We start from the raw sequence: 17,076 nt of genomic DNA on the forward strand, positions 1-17,076 counted from the left end.
AAGGCACCAACCGCTTTACAGTCCATTCACACAACTTTCATACATGACACACACAAGGCCATTCACACCGCCAGCCACGGGCCCAGCACATTACAACACTCACATCGACAGACAGCGCCACTCAAGGGCCCATCACTTACATACGCCCACATGCCTGATACAACAATCACACCAGCTGATGGGAGTGTGTGGACTGGTGTTTGGCTGGCAGTGTGTTGCAGTAGCCAACAGCAAGTCAATATGTACACTCTCAGCCAAGCCCCACTCCACACACAATGGCATCTTTTTTTTTTTTTTTTAACAGAGGAACCCCTAACTAAGTAGAAAGAATTACAAAACTACAAACACAAAAGCTCTAACTAAGAACATGACAGAAATGCTAACTGTAAGGAAATGCCTCCTTGGCATGGTTACCCCCTGACTTTTTGCCTTTGCTGATGCTATGTTTTGAATTGAAAGTGTGCTGAGGCCTGCTAACCAGGCCCCAGCACCAGTGTTCTTTCCCTAACCTGTACTTTTGATTCCACAATTGGCACACCCTGGCATCCAGATAAGTCCCTTGTAAGTGGTACCCCTGGTACCAAGGGCCCTGATGCCAGGGAAGGTCTCTAAGGGCTGCAGCATTTCTTATGCCACCCTGGAGACCCCTCACTCAGCACAGACACACTGCTTGCCAGCTTGTGTGTGCTGGTGAGAACAAAACGAGTAAGTCGACATGGCACTCCCCTCAGGGTGCCATGCCAGCCTCTCACTGCCTATGCAGGTATAGATAAGTCACCCCTCTAGTAGGCCTTACAGCCCTAAGGCAGGGTGCACTATACCATAGGTGAGGGCACCAGTGCATGAGCACTGTGCCCCTACAGTGTCTAAGCAATACCTTAGACATTGTAAGTGCAGGGTAGCCATAAGAGTATATGGTCTGGGAGTCTGTTTTACACAAACTCCACAGCACCATAATGGCTACACTGAAAACTGGGAAGTTTGGTATCAAACTTCTCAGCACAATAAATGCACACTGATGCCAGTGTACATTTTATTGTAAACTACACCCCAGAGGGCACCTTAGAGGTGCCCCCTGAAACCTTAACCGACTACCTGTGTAGGCTGACTGGTTCCAGCAGCCTGCCACACTAGAGACATGTTGCTGGCCCCATGGGAGAGTGCCTTTGTCACTCTGAGGCCAGTAACAAAGCCTGCACTGGGTGGAGATGCTAACACCTCCCCCAGGCAGGAGCTGTAACACCTGGCGGTGAGCCTCAAAGGCTCACCCCTTTGTCACAGCACCGCAGGACACTCCAGCTAGTGGAGTTGCCCGCCCCCTCTGGCCACGGCCCCCACTTTTGGCGGCAAGGCCGGAGGAAACAAAGAAAACAACAAGGAGGAGGCACTGGCCAGTCAGGACAGCCCCAAAGGTGTCCTGAGCTGAGGTGACTCTAACTTTTAGAAATCCTCCATCTTGCAGATGGAGGATTCCCCCAATAGGATTAGGGATGTGACCCCCTCCCCTTGGGAGGAGGCACAAAGAGGGTGTACTCACCCTCAGGGCTAGTAGCCATTGGCTACTAACCCCCCAGACCTAAACACGCCCTTAAATTTAGTATTTAAGGGCTTCCCTGAACCTAAGAATTTAGATTCCTGAAACTACAAGAAGAAGAGGACTGCTGAGCTGAAAAACCCCTGCAGAGGAAGAACAGAAGACACCAACTGCTTTGGCTCCAGACTTACCGGCCTGTCTCCTGCCTTCCAAAGAAACCTGCTCCGGCGACGCTTTCCAAGGGACCAGCGACCTCTGAATCCTCTGAGGACTGCCCTGCTTCGAGAAAGACAAGAAACTCCTGAGGACAACGGCCCTGCTCCAAAAGAACTGCAACTTTGTTTCAAGTAGCAGATTTAAAGACCCCTGCAACTCCCCGCAAGAAGCGTGAGACTTGCAACACTGCACCCGGCGACCCCGACTCGACTGGTGGAGAACCAACACCTCAGGGAGGACCCTCCGGCGACTCCAAGACTGTGAGTAACCAAAGTTGTCCCCCCTGAGCCCCCACAGCGACGCCTGCAGAGGGAATCCCGAGGCTCCCCCTGACCGCGACTGCCTGAACTCCATTTCCCGACGGCTGGAAAAGACCCTGCACCCGCAGCCCCCAGCACCTAAAGAAACAGAACTCCTGTGCAGGAGTGACCCCCAGGAGGCCCTCTCCCTTGCCCAGGTGGTGGCTACCCTGAGGAGCCCCCCCCTTGCCTGCCTGCAACGCTGAAGAGATCCCTTGATCTCTCATAGGAAACCATTGAAAACCCGACGCATGTTTGCACACTGCACCCGGCTGCCCCCGCGCTGCTGAGGGTGTACTTTTTGTGCTGACCTGTGTCCCCCCCGGTGCCCTACAAAACCCCCCTGGTCTGCCCTCCGAAGACGCGGGTACTTACCTGCTGGCAGACTGGAACCGGGGCACCCCCTTCTCTCCATTATAGCCTATGTGTTTTGGGCACCTCTTTGACCTTTGCACCTGACCGGCCCTGAGCTGCTGGTGTGATAACGTTGGGGTTGCTCTGAACCCCCAACGGTGGGCTACCTTGTACCAAAAACTGAAACCTGTAAGTGACTTACTTACCTGTTAAAACTAACATTACTTTACCTCCCCCAGGAACTGTGAAAATTGCAGTGTCCACTTTTAAAACAACTTATTGTGTTTTATGTAAAAAGTATACATGTTAATGTAATGATTCAAAGTTCCTAAAGTACTTACCTGCAATACCTTTCAAATGAGATATTACATGTAGAATTTGAACCTGTGGTTCTTAAAATAAACTAAGAAAATATATTTTTCCATAACAAAACCTATTGGCTGGATTTGTCTCTGAGTGTGTGTTCCTCATTTATTGCCTGTGTGTATGTACAACAAATGCTTAACACTACTCCTTGGATAAGCCTACTGCTCGACCACACTACCACAAAATAGAGCATTAGTATTATCTCTTTTTGCCACTATCTTACCTCTAAGGGGAACCCTTGGACTCTGTGCATACTATTCCTTACTTTGAAATAGTGCATACAGAGCCAACTTCCTACACTAACCATGAAACTAAACACATGAAAATACAAAACAGACATGAGTTTACACTCATGGTTGTTCCCAGAAATTCTTCTGGGTGTGGTAATTCTTAAAACAAGCACCGACACACAGCCCAGGCTTTGAAGGACAATCTGGGCAGTACATTCGAGTCTCCCTCCGGATACCTCTTCGAAAACACACTCTACATTTCTTAGCTGGAAAGTCTTTTTTGGGTGTGGGAGGAATGTGCTCAGCAAAGTGGCGATCTTTCAATCTAGCCACATCCTCCACCACTGCTTCTCTCGGAACTCTGGCCTGTTCCACCACAATAAGGCTCTCTGTCACTTACTCCTGAAATTTCACAAATGTCATCTTTGACTCTGGAGACCTATCCCTAAACACAATAAAAGCATTGAAGGTTGCTAAGTGGAAGAGGTGAAGTGCTAACTTCTTATACCAAACGTAAGACTTACGAATAGCAGTATAAGGTTCCAACCTCTGGTCAACTCTATCTACACCTCCCATGTGCTTATTATAATCTAAAATGCACACAGGTTTGCACACTTCCGCAACCTGGCCTCAAACAGTCACAGGGGAAGTACTCTCATCATGGATGGTACTTAGCATGTAGACATCCCTCTTGTCTGAAAATTTCAAAGCTAGCAGCTCCTCGTTCCGCAAGGCACAGCACTGTCCTCTCTCAAGTTTTTTACAGACAAGCTCCCTTGGATAGCCTTTCCGGTTAGAACGGATTGTGCCACAAGCAACTGTGTCCACTCTAAACAATTCCTTGAACAACTGCACACCAGTGTAGAAGTTATCTACATACAAATGGTGACCTTTGTTGAACAGTCGTCTACCAAGATCCCACACAATTTTCTCAGTAACTCCAAAAGTGGGAGGACAACCAGGGGGATCAATATTAGAATCCCTACCAGTGTACACACGGAAACTATACACATATCCTGTCCTACTTTCAGACAGCATATACAATTTAATTCCATATCGTGCCCTTTTGCTAGGAATGTACTGCCTAAAAACCAAACGACCCTTGAAGAGGACCAAAGACTCGTCCACACTTAACTCTTTGCCTGGAACATAGACCTCCGAAAACCGATCAAGGACAGGCCTAATCTTAAGAAGACAGTCAGAATCTGGGTGATCTCGTGGCAAGGCTAATGCATTGTCAACAAAATGCAGCATCCTAAGAAGAAGCAAATACCGATTACGACTCATGGTCGCTGGAAATATAGCTGTTGCCATCAAGGGACTAGTAGACCAATAAGAAGCCAGTGACGGCTTCCTTATCAACCCCATCAAAAAAGTCAAACCCAAAAACTTTTTTAACTCCTCCAAATTTGTGGGAATCCACTGGGCAGCTCTAGAGTGTGGCCTAAGTCTAGCAGCGTTGTCCCTCAAATGCTGCTCCGCATACAAATTAGTCTGCTCAACAATCTCTTCCAAAAACATATCATCCATGAATAACTCAAAGAAATTGATAGGCATAAAGTTCTCTGTATTGGCGTTACACCCCGGGAGACCAGTAAAGGCAGGCAATTCTGGCTGCTCCATGTTTGGGGCAACCCAGACATCAGGTCTTATAACGGGAAACCTTTCAGCCCCAGGTTGCTGCACTATTGGCACATCAATGTCCTCCTCTAAAACAGACCCTTCATCTGCACTGAGTGTGGCTTCATCATCAGAAGATTCCCCTCCAACAGAAACATCACTGCCAGAATCTCTGACTTCCTCCTCTGCCTCAGATGCAGAGTCCGTCTCATAGTCATGATCAGACTGTGACTCAAAAAGCATACCAACCACCTGCTGAGCGGTCATCCTGCGGCTAGCCATGATCTCTCCTGCTAACATTAACTGGACAAATTCACCACCAACAACCAGCACTGTGTAAGACAAGTAACAAAGTGTAGCTTTGTTAGTAAGAGTTATAAACTCAAAAACTATACCGCTCACTTGCCTGAAAAAGCTTGATTCACCAGCAACTACACAGCAATCACCAATGATATCCCACTAAAAATAAATAAAGAAAGGCAAATTAGAAATAAGACAAAACAAATATCATTGTGCACAAACCTAAGGACAATTTCACACACAATCCTGCATTTAGTACACCCCCTGCAAACATGTCATTCATGCATGGCAACAATACTCCTTTGGAGTACATTGTTTTTACTTACCTAAAACATGCAACTGTGCAAACTGCAGGTCAACCACCGCCAAAACCGCAAGGAGCCAAAGCAAATAAAGCAAAAGCTTTGAACTAGAACAAAAAGGAGGAAAACATTTTTTATCACAAATGCAAAGACTTCTTCAGTTGACAAACAACCCACCATCAAACATTTAGAAATTGGTGCCTAAGTGGATTCTGCGATAGGGGCAGATGGGCCTACTACAAAAATAGGCCTGTCTGCCCCAAGGAAGCCAGAAAATACCTTTAGTAGTGTGTCCCCATGGAGAGCGACCCTTGCCAAAGGGGACAGCCCTAAAAAAAAAAACACACACAACACTATCCCTGGTGCCTAAGTGGCTTCTGCCCCCTTGGGGGCAGGTGGGCCTAAGAAAATAGGCCCATCTGCCCCCAGGGGGTGTAGAAATGGCCAACAGGTCAATGCCCCTTGGGGGGGGCGCCCGTGACCAAGGGGACGCCCCCCCCACAAAAATAAACAAATAAAAAAAAATCCCTGGCATTCTATTGGTTTCTGCCCCCCTTGGGGGCAGACCAGCCTAAAAATAATAGGCTGATCTGTCTCCAAGGGGTGCAGAAATGGCCTGGGTACATGTGCCCCCAAAGTGGGGGGCGACCCTTGCCCAAGGCCCCCCCCATCCACTAACACACACACACGCTATCCCTGGTGTCTAAGTGGCTTCTGCCCCCCTTTGGGGCAGGTGGGCCTACAAAAATAGGCCCATCTGCCCCCAGGGGGGGCAGAAATGGGCAACAGGTCAATGCCCCCCTTGGGGGGGCGCCCCGTGACCAAGGGGACGCCCCCCCCACAAAAATAAACACATAAAAAAAAATCCCTGGCGTTCTAGTGGTTTCTGCCCCCTTGGGGCAGATCAGCCTAAAAATAATAGGCTGATCTGCCCTCAAGGGGGGCAGAAATGGCCCTAAAAGACATGCCCCCCAAAGGGGAGTGACCCTTGCCCAAGGGGGCGCCCCCCCCCATCCACTACACACACAATCCCTGGTGCCTAAGTGGCTTCTGCCCCCCTTGGGGGCAGATGGACCTAAAAAAAATTGTCTGATTTGCCCCCAAGGGGGGCAGGAAAGGCCAACAGTTCTCTGCCCCCTGGGGGGGGGGGCGCCCCTTGCCCAAGGGGGCACCCCCCCCACATAAATACACATAAAAATAAAAAACCTGGTGATCTAGTGTTTTCTGCCCCCCTTGGGGGCAGATCTGGCTAAAAAGTAGCCAATCTGCCCTCAAGGGGGGCAGAAATGGCCCTAAAATACATGCCCCCCAAAGGGGAGCGACCCTTGCCCAAGGGGGCGCCCCCCCATCCACTACACACACAATCCCTGGTGCCTAAGTGGCTTCTGCCCCCCTTGGAGGCAGATGGACCTAAAAAAAATAGGCCGATCTTCCCCCAAGGGGGGCAGAAAAGGCCAACAGTTCTCTGCCCCCTTGGGGGGGGCGCCTCTTGCCCAAGGGGGCACCCCCAACACATAAATGCACATAAAATTATAAATCCCTGGTGATCTAGTGTTTTCTGCCCCCCTTGGGGGCAGATCTGGCTAAAAAGTAGCCAATCTGCCCCCAAGGGGGGCAGAAATGGCCTAAGAAATTGCCCCCTAAAGGGGAACGACCCTTGCCCAAGGGGCCACTCCCTGCAAGCCGAAATCGGCAAATACATACAAAAAAAAACCAATCCCTGGTGTCTAGTGGGCATTCCTGCTGCCCGATCGCAATGCGATCGGGCAGCAGGAATGCTCAAAGAGACACCGGGGGAAAGGAAAAGCCTTTCCTTTCCCCCGGTGCCTCTTTCAGCAAAACCCCCCACCCACCGGGAAGAGGAACTCACCTCTTTACTCCTCGCCGCACAGGAAGCAAATGGCTTCCTGTGCGGTGAGATCCCCATAATGAAGTCAGCGCACTGACGTCATTATGGGGGGGTGGGGGGGGGGGGGTCGGGGGGGAAGGGCTTCCACTTCCATCCCTGACTTTGGGGGGTGGGGGGAAGCACACAGAGGGAGCGAGAGCGCTCCCTCTGGGCTGTGTGCCGAGGACGTAGTGGTTACGTCCTCGGCACAGCAGCACTGTGCCGCAGGACGTAACCACTACGTCCGCGGCACAGAAGGGGTTAACCAGACCTCAAATCAAGAGAGTAAAAGGCCACTTTATTGGACAAGCAAGCAGTTCTGAAACTTTTAACACATTTTACAAATTATAAACCAATGGCCTCACTAATACATAACATACTATCACCCCACCTTTAAACCTTCCCCCCAAAACAACCCAAAACTTCAGAGCAGTCTTCCAGGCTTCAATCTTCCCCACTCCTTTTCTTTCTTCCCTGTGACTTCCCCAGCGCCCCTCGGTGTTCCCTCTGCCAACCCGTACTCTGTAATGACCCCAATCTTTCCTGTTTACTGCGCCCTTCTGCACTGCCACCTGTCCAGCGACAATATAGCGATTCAAAACTGCAAGCCTGAGCCTATAAAAGCAAAACACAGGCACGGTAACCGAAAATAATGCGTTGAAAGAGGGAGGGAGGGTGGGGCCAAAGTTATTCTTACCCTACTCTGTCTGGTCACAGCGTTGTAATGACGCACTTCAATATAACGGATATAAACTACAGTTATATTCACAGTCTAAACAGACCCGAGCAACCAATCAGGAAGCCCTGCGGGCCTGGACTTCACCAAACACCCAAAGCTGCCCGGGGGTGGACACCTAGAGGTGCCATCCCCGGAAGCCCTCATCGGGCGAGATGGTGAATTAACTAGATCTCATTTCAAGAGAGTAAAAGGCCGCTTTATTGGACAGGCGAACAGTTCTGAAACTTTTAACACATTTTACAATTATAAACCAATGGCCTCACTAATACATAACATAATATCACCCTACCCTTAACCCCCCCCTCGCCCCCCCCCAAACAACCCAAAACTTCAGAGCTGTCTTCCAGGCTTCAATCTTCCCCATTCCTTCTCTTTCTTCCAATGACCTTCCCTGTGACTCCCCCATCGCCCCACGGTGTCCCCCTCTGCCAACCCCTACTCTGTAATGACCCCAATTTTTCCTGTTTACTGCGCCACCAGGAAAAACCCTGACAACAAGTTATTTCCTGCCCCCCTCTATTTTTTTTTTTTTATTGGAAAAGGAAAAAACTGCTGTAACAGCAGCTGAGACATCACCAAAATGCCAAGCTGAAATTTCAATTAAATGAACGAAAAACGCCATGCTATTACCCGCACCATCTTTGAATACCCAAAATGGATGCCAATTTTTCTCACAATTCCAAAAGATATAATTCCGTCCCCATAAATGAATATATCTTGTCGATAACATTGGAAATCTTTTTTAATGTCATGGTGTTCCAACCACCCCGAACCCCTTCCTTTGCAAAAATGAGACATCTCTCTGTTTACTTTCCACCTAGCCCTCTCCACCGCAGTATATTTTACTGCCCCTCTCCAAACCCTTCTAGGTACTAGAGCTGTCACTATAACTTTCGTACCAGCCCAAGACCTCCCGATGATGTCCAGATCGTTTTTCATCTCTTTCATCAGGCCTAAACCTGACAATTGTACTAAATCATTTTCACCTAAATGTACGATAAGAACATCCGGACAAATCCTAACAGATAACAAATTTGATTAGTAAGGAAGCAACTGTCCCCATCTCATGCCTCCTCTACCCCACCATTCGATTTTAACTTCATTACTCCGGAAACCTAGATTTCTTCCAAATGGTCTGTTGTCCGCTTGTTTTGCAGCCCATTTCACAAATGAATGTCCCACTATCCAAATAGACAGGACTGAAACAGCCGGGCCGGCCACACAACCTGAAATGAGAGAACATTGTTATATATCCTGTAAGAACTAAGCGTCCTCAAGATCTCTAATATAACGAAAACAGCAATCAGATGACCAACGACCCATCTTCTTCACATCTCTGATTGAAAAACCTAATCTGGCTGCTTCGGATGCTGCTCCTATACGGAAAGAATGTGTGCCAAAACGTAAAGGGTCCAATCCTATATAATAAAGCGCTTTCCTCAACACCCCAAATACTTGCACAGAAGTTAGCCTTGAACCATCTTGATGGGTAAAAATAAAAGCAAACTCATTACACCTCAGTGCCTTAAAACTGAACCAACTATCTACTGGACATACCATACCTCCAATCCTCTTCAATGATTCTGTGGTGCCTTTCTTTTTCTGATCTGTCTTAGATTGTTCAAGAAATATTCGTACATATTCACCCGACACTGTGACGTGTTCCTCCTTCAGCCCTGCCTCCTGATTCTTTCCCAACAGCTCGGGTATTCTGAATGCGCCAAAAAATAACCATGACATGCATAGCCTAAATAAAGTTTGCTCAAAGTGTGAAAAACATACTTGCCCCAAGATGCTTACCATCTTTACCAAAATCTTCAAGGATATAGGATCCCTGGCTGGATGATTAGACTGCTTCTCTTTTGACCAGCCCTGCAATAATCTCCTACTCATTTCCCCAGCAGAAGGCTCGTAACCCCAGAAAAACTTTCCATAGAAATTCACTCCGGCCATTTTGCCAGCAATAGTTGTGGCTGAAATTTGTCTGTCAATATTACTCATTATGAAAGATATCACATCATCTCTCCTTTGAATCCAGCCTTGCTCATTACTAGGCCGAAAAGTTGCTCCTGTGCTCAAAAACTCCTCCCATGCTTTCCTATAAGCCCTTTTAGTGCTTTCGGCTAATGATTTCTCCACTAATCTTAGTATCCTCAGTTTGAAAGTTCCCATACCTCCTTTGGAACCTGTGTTTTCAGTAAATCGTCTCCGGCCGCCAAACCACGAATCTCCGCCACTGTGAATGAGATAATGTGTCCACTATATTATTGTTCACACCTGGCACATGTTTTGCTCTGAATACAATATTGAACATCAAACAACCCAGCATGAATCTTTGCAGCATTTTTAAGAGTAACCTATCTTTGACCCTTTGTCCGTTTACCAAGTCTACTACTGTCTTGTTATCCATCTTGAAAGTAACTGTCTTGTTCTCTAGATCTTTTCCCCACACTGCTAGGGCTACTAACAAAGGGAAAAACTCAAAAAAGGCAATGCTTCTTTTGTCTTGTAACCATGCTTCCGGTCACTCTTCCGTACACCACCTCCCCTCCCCAAAAACTCCAAAACCATTAGCAGCCGATGCACCTGAAAGAATTTGGACTGTCCAAATAAAGTCTTCGTCTGGTAACCACATCGTTCTTCCATTAAAACACCTCAAAAAGGCCAACCATACTCCAAAGTCTGCTCTTAAGCCGGCTGTGATCCGTACTCTGTGGTGTGGCATACTAACTCCTGACATTGCAAAACCACGTCTTCTGCAGAAAGACCTACCAGCTCTTACCACTTTACAAGCGAAGTTAAGAAGGCCTAGCAAACGTTGAACCTGATGCACTGCAATTTGTTAGCCTCAACCGCTTCTTCTAAAGCCTTTGAAATCTCCTGAACTTTGGCCTTTGGAAGTCTAGCCTCCATCTTTACGGTATCCAATTCAATACCCAGATAAACCAAGCAAGTACTTGGACCTTCGTTTTCTCTGGGGCTATAGGAACATCCAGTTCACCTTCCATCTCTTGGAACTGTTCCAATGCTATTGCACATTCCCCACTTCCAGCTGCTCCAACTAATAAACAATTATCCAAATAGTGTGTAATCAGCTCTCTTCCAGTGGAATAAATAAAACACTACTGTAAAAAAGTATTAAAGGATTCAAAGAGGTTACAAAAAATAGCACAACCCATTGGTAGCACCTTATCCACATAAATCTGATTCTCAGACTGAATACCCAATAGTGCAAAATCAAAAGGATGTACTGGCAATAAATGAAAAGCTGATTTAACATCTCATTTTGCCAATTCCGACCCAGGACCTACTGTTCGCACAAGTTCCATAGCTATGTCTACTGATGCAAATCGGACAGCTGTATCCTTCCTTGCTATATAATCATTAACAGATGAACCTTCTGGCCATGAAAGATGATGAATCATCCTGAATTCTCCTTTGCTCTTTTTTGGTACAACACCTAAAGGGGATATGATCAAACTCTCTAGAGGCCAATAAGGTAAAGGACCTGCCATTCTACCCTCTGAAACTTCATTGTTCAGTTTTTCTTTTATGATGCAGTGATGCTGCTTTGCTGAGTTCAGGTTATCTGCAAACCTCCTAGTTCTTGGGCCCTGGTAGCCTAACCGAAAACCTTCTCTAAACCCCAATTCCAGCTTCACTGCCTCTTCTCTGTTGGGATAAAATTCTAACCGGTAACTCAAAACATCTACCTTAATAGGAGTAAAAGCCTTTCTGTCCAAATTGAGCTAATCCTGCCTTGCCCACCTGCATTAAAACCTCCCTGCTCCCCAAAACATTGCAAAACCGCGTGTTTGCCTCCGCACTTTGAGCATTCATGTTTGTACCTGCATGGATTCCTCGGACAGTATCCCCTATTAAAACCCCAGCATGCTCCGGAATTGACATTTTGGCCCCGTCCCCACGCGCCCACCCCTCCCGGGGTGGGTTTCCCAAGAAAAGGCCGAGACTGCACCGCCAGACCACTGGCAGTATGCATTGCAGATGGTAGCCTCTGTGGATACATCCACTGGACCCATAACCCATTATCCACCTCTCCCCATGGGTTATCAGGCAATAAAACCATCCGTGCTCGGAATTCTTCATCATAGTGTATCCATGCAAAACCGCCAAATTCTATGCTAGCTTTCCTGATTGTATCAATGTATTTGAATATAGCTACCGCCCGTTCAGGAAATGTTTCGCAATAAACACTTGCGAATATCAAAAATGCTGACGTCCATGTCTCAATAGTAGTGGGAAATCTAGTTCTCCTTGCCAATTCCCAGGCTTCTTCTTTAGAACCCTCTTTTGATTGTATCTCTCTATGTAAAAGTTTATACACATCTATAAATTCTCCTTTCCAAATCTTCTCTTTTTTCCCTGTGCTCAAATGCGCTCCCAAAGGCATGGACAACTCCATGTAGGGCAATCTTTTTAAGCCTTCATATCTACTCTTTGGTACTTCTTCATCTGTTTTATCTTTTTTATTCTCCCCAGCTTGAACCTCGCCTACATCCTCACTCTTGTCTTTGGTTACCCCTTTATTCTTTATATCTGAAATCTGCGTACTCGCTGTTTCTACTACTACCTCTGGTTCAGTACCCACACTTTCATCAACAGAGCCTTTGAAACTTTGTTTATTATGACGCCCAACCTTGTTATTTATTCCACTCCCCCCCAACTGCACCACCATTGTGTCTCACCGGTATTTAAATGTATTCTTTGCGTCCATCGCCAAATTGCACCCATCATTACTCCCTCGTGCTTTCTTAAGACCCCAACCTATTCCTGATTGCTCAGCCTCCTTAAGAAACCTGCAAAATACAACCTGTGGACAGGTATTTGGCATCCCCTCTGTCCCCTTTTTGTTCAAAACGGTCTTGACGATCCCCCTTGTTGCGCTCATCTGGTATCTCCCCTTCTTCCAGATCCTCACTTTCTTCATCATAGTCCAATTCACATATCTCAGTATCATCATACCCAAAACTTGTCCCTGGACGTTCCCCATCGAAATTCTTCCAGTCAACATTTTTCTTTTGTACCTCAGAAGTTGTTTTTTGCTCCCCCGCTGTCGGGACGGTTGCCCTGAACCTCTCCCTCACTTTTTGCCGGTTCTCCCACGTCACTCCAAACTTGGCCGGCTGGTCCCCGCTACATCCGCCAACCTTATGCAGCATGCTCCCACTGACATCCTGTAAGCCACAAAAACCTACAGGAACTGTGACCTTTGTTGTGCCTCTCTCTAAGCTCTCTTTATATACTAAGTCGTGTTCCAGTACATCAAAACGCCTGCCCCCCCTCCAACTGTGTGGCAGTTCTGACGGGGCTTCCCTCCACCTCATCTTCAATGTTATTTGTTGAAAATACACTTTTCTTAAATGATTTACTATGCACCTTCTTAGGTGCTAAAACAGAAACCCTTTCTGAGAGGTCCTCTGACACATTGTTGAGGCTGTGTAAATCATTTTCCACCCATACTGACTTCATGGGAAGTAATTCCCTTTCTATACCAGCCCCAGTCATAACTTCTTCAGAGCGTTTTATTAAAGTCCTAAAATAGGTATTTTCACTTGCCCATGTGTTCAGACAGATTGCTTGGCAACCTATGCTTCTCCGGCCGCCTTTCGTTCTGCTCTGTTTCAACGGGTGGGACTGTTCCAGAAAGCTGGGAGCCACCGCCCATTTCGCCCTCGCCTTCCTCCGAGGCCCGCCTTCTTTTAATAGCCTTCTCCTCTGAAGAAGCTAGCACACACGCGCGGCTTCATTTAGCCACAATGTCATGGGAGTCAACAAAAGACATGGCGATCGGCAATGTAAGTGCAGTTTCTTTTTTGACTTTTCGTTTATATTTCCCTAGACACCTAGCATTTGTATTTTTATTTAATCGTTGCTGAGGTGGTGAGCAGGCTGAAACTGCCACTGCCAACCCTCTCAGCTGCAGCTCGCCTGGGACGCTCAAATCCAACCCAGGCTTGCGACAAAATGCCTGGTTGGGTAAGGTCATCCCTTCTGGCATCACAAATTACCCTGAGGGCTTCCCTGACAGCCGCTGCCTTCTCCGCCATAAAATAAATAAATAAATATCTCCACAGAACAAAGGGGCCAAAATTATTCTTACCCTACTCTATCTGGTCACAGCATTGTAATGACGCACTTCAATATAACGGATATAAACTACCGTTATATTCACAGTCTAAACAGATATGAGCAACCAATCAGGAAGCACTGCAGGCCTGGACTTCACCAACCGCCCGAAGCTGCCCGGGGATGGACACCTAGAAGTGCCGTCCCGGGGAGCCCTCATTGGAACATCACCAACCCCTTGGTAAGGAGACTGGAAAGAAGCAGGCTCGGTACAGTGCTGCTGAGGCCCACAGCTAGTGTACATGAGTCAGTACAAGCAGTTACCACAGAACCTACCCTGCCTAACTCAAGCCGAAAACATAATAGAAAGGCAGTATGCGAAGAGTCGGGGTTTCACATATTTCTTACCTTGTTGGACCACATGCTTTAGGCATACTGGTATGAGAGTGTAAGCTAGGAAAAATCAGTAATACAGCAGCATATGTCTGAAGGCGTAAAACTCATCTGCATTTCACCATAGCATAGATCATCATTACACTGCTAAAACAAGCTTTAACTGGCACAAAGGCTGTTAAGTTCAACACCATGAAATAAAGGTCATCAGCTAAGATGAGGTGGTGAAGGATGTTTATTTTACAAAAAAAGAGGTGAACAAGTCAGAGTACCACCCTATTAGGTTATGCTTAGCCTCCTAGCAGCACGCCCCCACACTCTTAGATATAAACTTTTTTTGCAGTCTTTCAGAACTGTTACAGTCCATGTCAGCTGGAAATTAATATAGAAGTAATAATGTTATTTTGCAGCTCATTCACATGTATTTCGGGTGTAACCCATAAAACTATAAGGCAGTAAAACAATTAAGAATTAAAATACATAAAATAAGATTCCAACAAATCTTTCCTACACCATAACAAAGTTTTAAAAAGGCTATTTAAATATAAATAAACATTACAAATGTTAAAAATGACTCAAATTTGTTATGCCCTCGTCTATTCTGCCATGCAGCTGGTAAATAACAGGTAACATCAAACACCAAATAGCATGTTTATGATGCCCCTAGAGCCACCTTGCGCCACATTTGCGTATTTTTTTCAACGCGAATGTGGCGTTAAGGTGGCTTTTCCCACACACCATATTTACAAAGTGGTGCAATGCAAGCATTGCGCCACTTTGTAAACCCTTGTGCCACATTATGCATGCGCCAGGCATAATGTATGCAAGGTAGGGCCGTTCCCTCGTAGGGAGGCCCAGAAAAATAGCGCAGTGAAATTGACTAGATTTCACTTCCCCATTTTTAGCGTACTTATTAACGCCTGCCTGAGGCAGGCGTTAAGATGACTCTCACATTGAAGACAATGGACCTCCCTGTGCTTTGTTGCATTAGCGCCATCATTTGTGCCACTAATTTAGCAAAGTGACACATTAGTGCCATAAATTATTATGCTATTGTAGACATGACTGCCATGGTGCGCCATATTGTAAGTGCGGTGAGTTATGGGCAAAAATGCTTTGTAAAAGTAGTGCCTCACAAAGCTTTATGGAGCGAGTTTCAGAGTGCAGCGAATATTGTAGTACCTTGACTGTAATGCTCAGAATAGTCACTGGAGGGCAACACAATAAAAATAACATTTGTAAGAAACATGGTCATGTAACCATATAGTTAGTCTCTAGAGAGGATAACTACATGAAAACAGAATGGCAGAACATAATGCAGTGTAACCATATATTTAGCCCCTAGAGAGCATAGTGCATTACACATTTTCAGGCCTGGGGGCCTAATAGAATAATATTACAAACAAGGCTCTTAAAACACAAACTACTCCCAGCTGTAAAACCAAAGTTCCAGCCATGAGAGAACTTAAAAAGACACTGACTGGTGGGAGGGGTTATTATTTTGGTCTCCCCACGCCTAGTGTGGGGACCTAGTGATGTCTTAGACAGAAAGATCGTGTTTTTGTGAATGATTGGGTGGTGGTCCAATTGTCGTAGGACCACCACAGGCTGAATTAAGGGTAAAAATGTTTTAAAAAAGAAATGCCCTGCAAAGCATTATGGGGCAAGTTTCAGAGTGCTGCAAATATTGTAGTATCTTGACTGTAATGCTCAGACCAGCCCGTAGAGGACACCATGATACAAATACCATATGTAAGAAAATGGCCATGTAACTATATAGTCAGCCCTTAGAAGGCATAATAAGATGAAAACAAAATGACAAAAAGTAATGCAGTGCAGCCACATGTGTAACCCCTAGAGAGCATAGTGCCTTACACATTTTCAGACCTACTGCAATACTATTACACACCAGTTATGTTTTACACTTGTGGGTGTTTTCAGTCACAAGGGCCCACCTTCACTAAGAAAACCTACAGTTGTAAGTTTACTCCTTCATTAAGGGGTAGATATTTGATTCTGATATTGGAATTCTCACTGAATTCCAGGAGTAATCCTGGGAGCCTTCAACAGTCAAAAACAGAGGTACTCACAATCGTAAGCAGCTACACATACATAACTTCTCATGGAAAACAATTTCATATGAGAAAAAAATGATTACTAGGACATTTATCTTTTCTAACCTTTTCTCCCATTTTCCACTGGGGTAGCCACATCTCCTACAACCATAAATTCTAGGGATGTTCCCCCTCATTCTGTTCCTGAGAAATGATTTAATCTGGTGTGTAACTACAATAAGTCTCTAAACTTTTCCAGGTTGAGAATGTTTGTGAGTAGTTACAAATTCATACATTTGTCATTGTGCACAAACTCTTTTGGCACCCCCTCCTTGGAATGCACACTCCACATCCCTTAGAGCAGACTTACTCCAACCTAATGTTACATAATACAGGTGTTGTATTATGTATGTGTAAAAGTACATTGAGTTATAAGCTCAAATTCATATTCCACTTTTGTAAATCAAGCCTTTTACACAAGTAAGTTGAGCCTATACATGCAAATGACTTTGAATCCAACAATGAGTACTGTGGGGCACATAAGCCCAACTTCCTACTTGCCAGTTAATAATTTGACAAGTAAATCTCATGGTGCCCAATTAGGTGCTGGGAAAATGTTTACATTCAAAATATACCTGCAGACCAGGATTGGGGCATTGATCCAGACAAGGGTGGCCTCTGTCCATGTCAGTTG

The sequence above is a fragment of the Pleurodeles waltl genome, chromosome 12 (assembly GCF_031143425.1).
Source record: "Pleurodeles waltl isolate 20211129_DDA chromosome 12, aPleWal1.hap1.20221129, whole genome shotgun sequence".
Classification (NCBI taxonomy): domain Eukaryota; kingdom Metazoa; phylum Chordata; class Amphibia; order Caudata; family Salamandridae; genus Pleurodeles; species Pleurodeles waltl.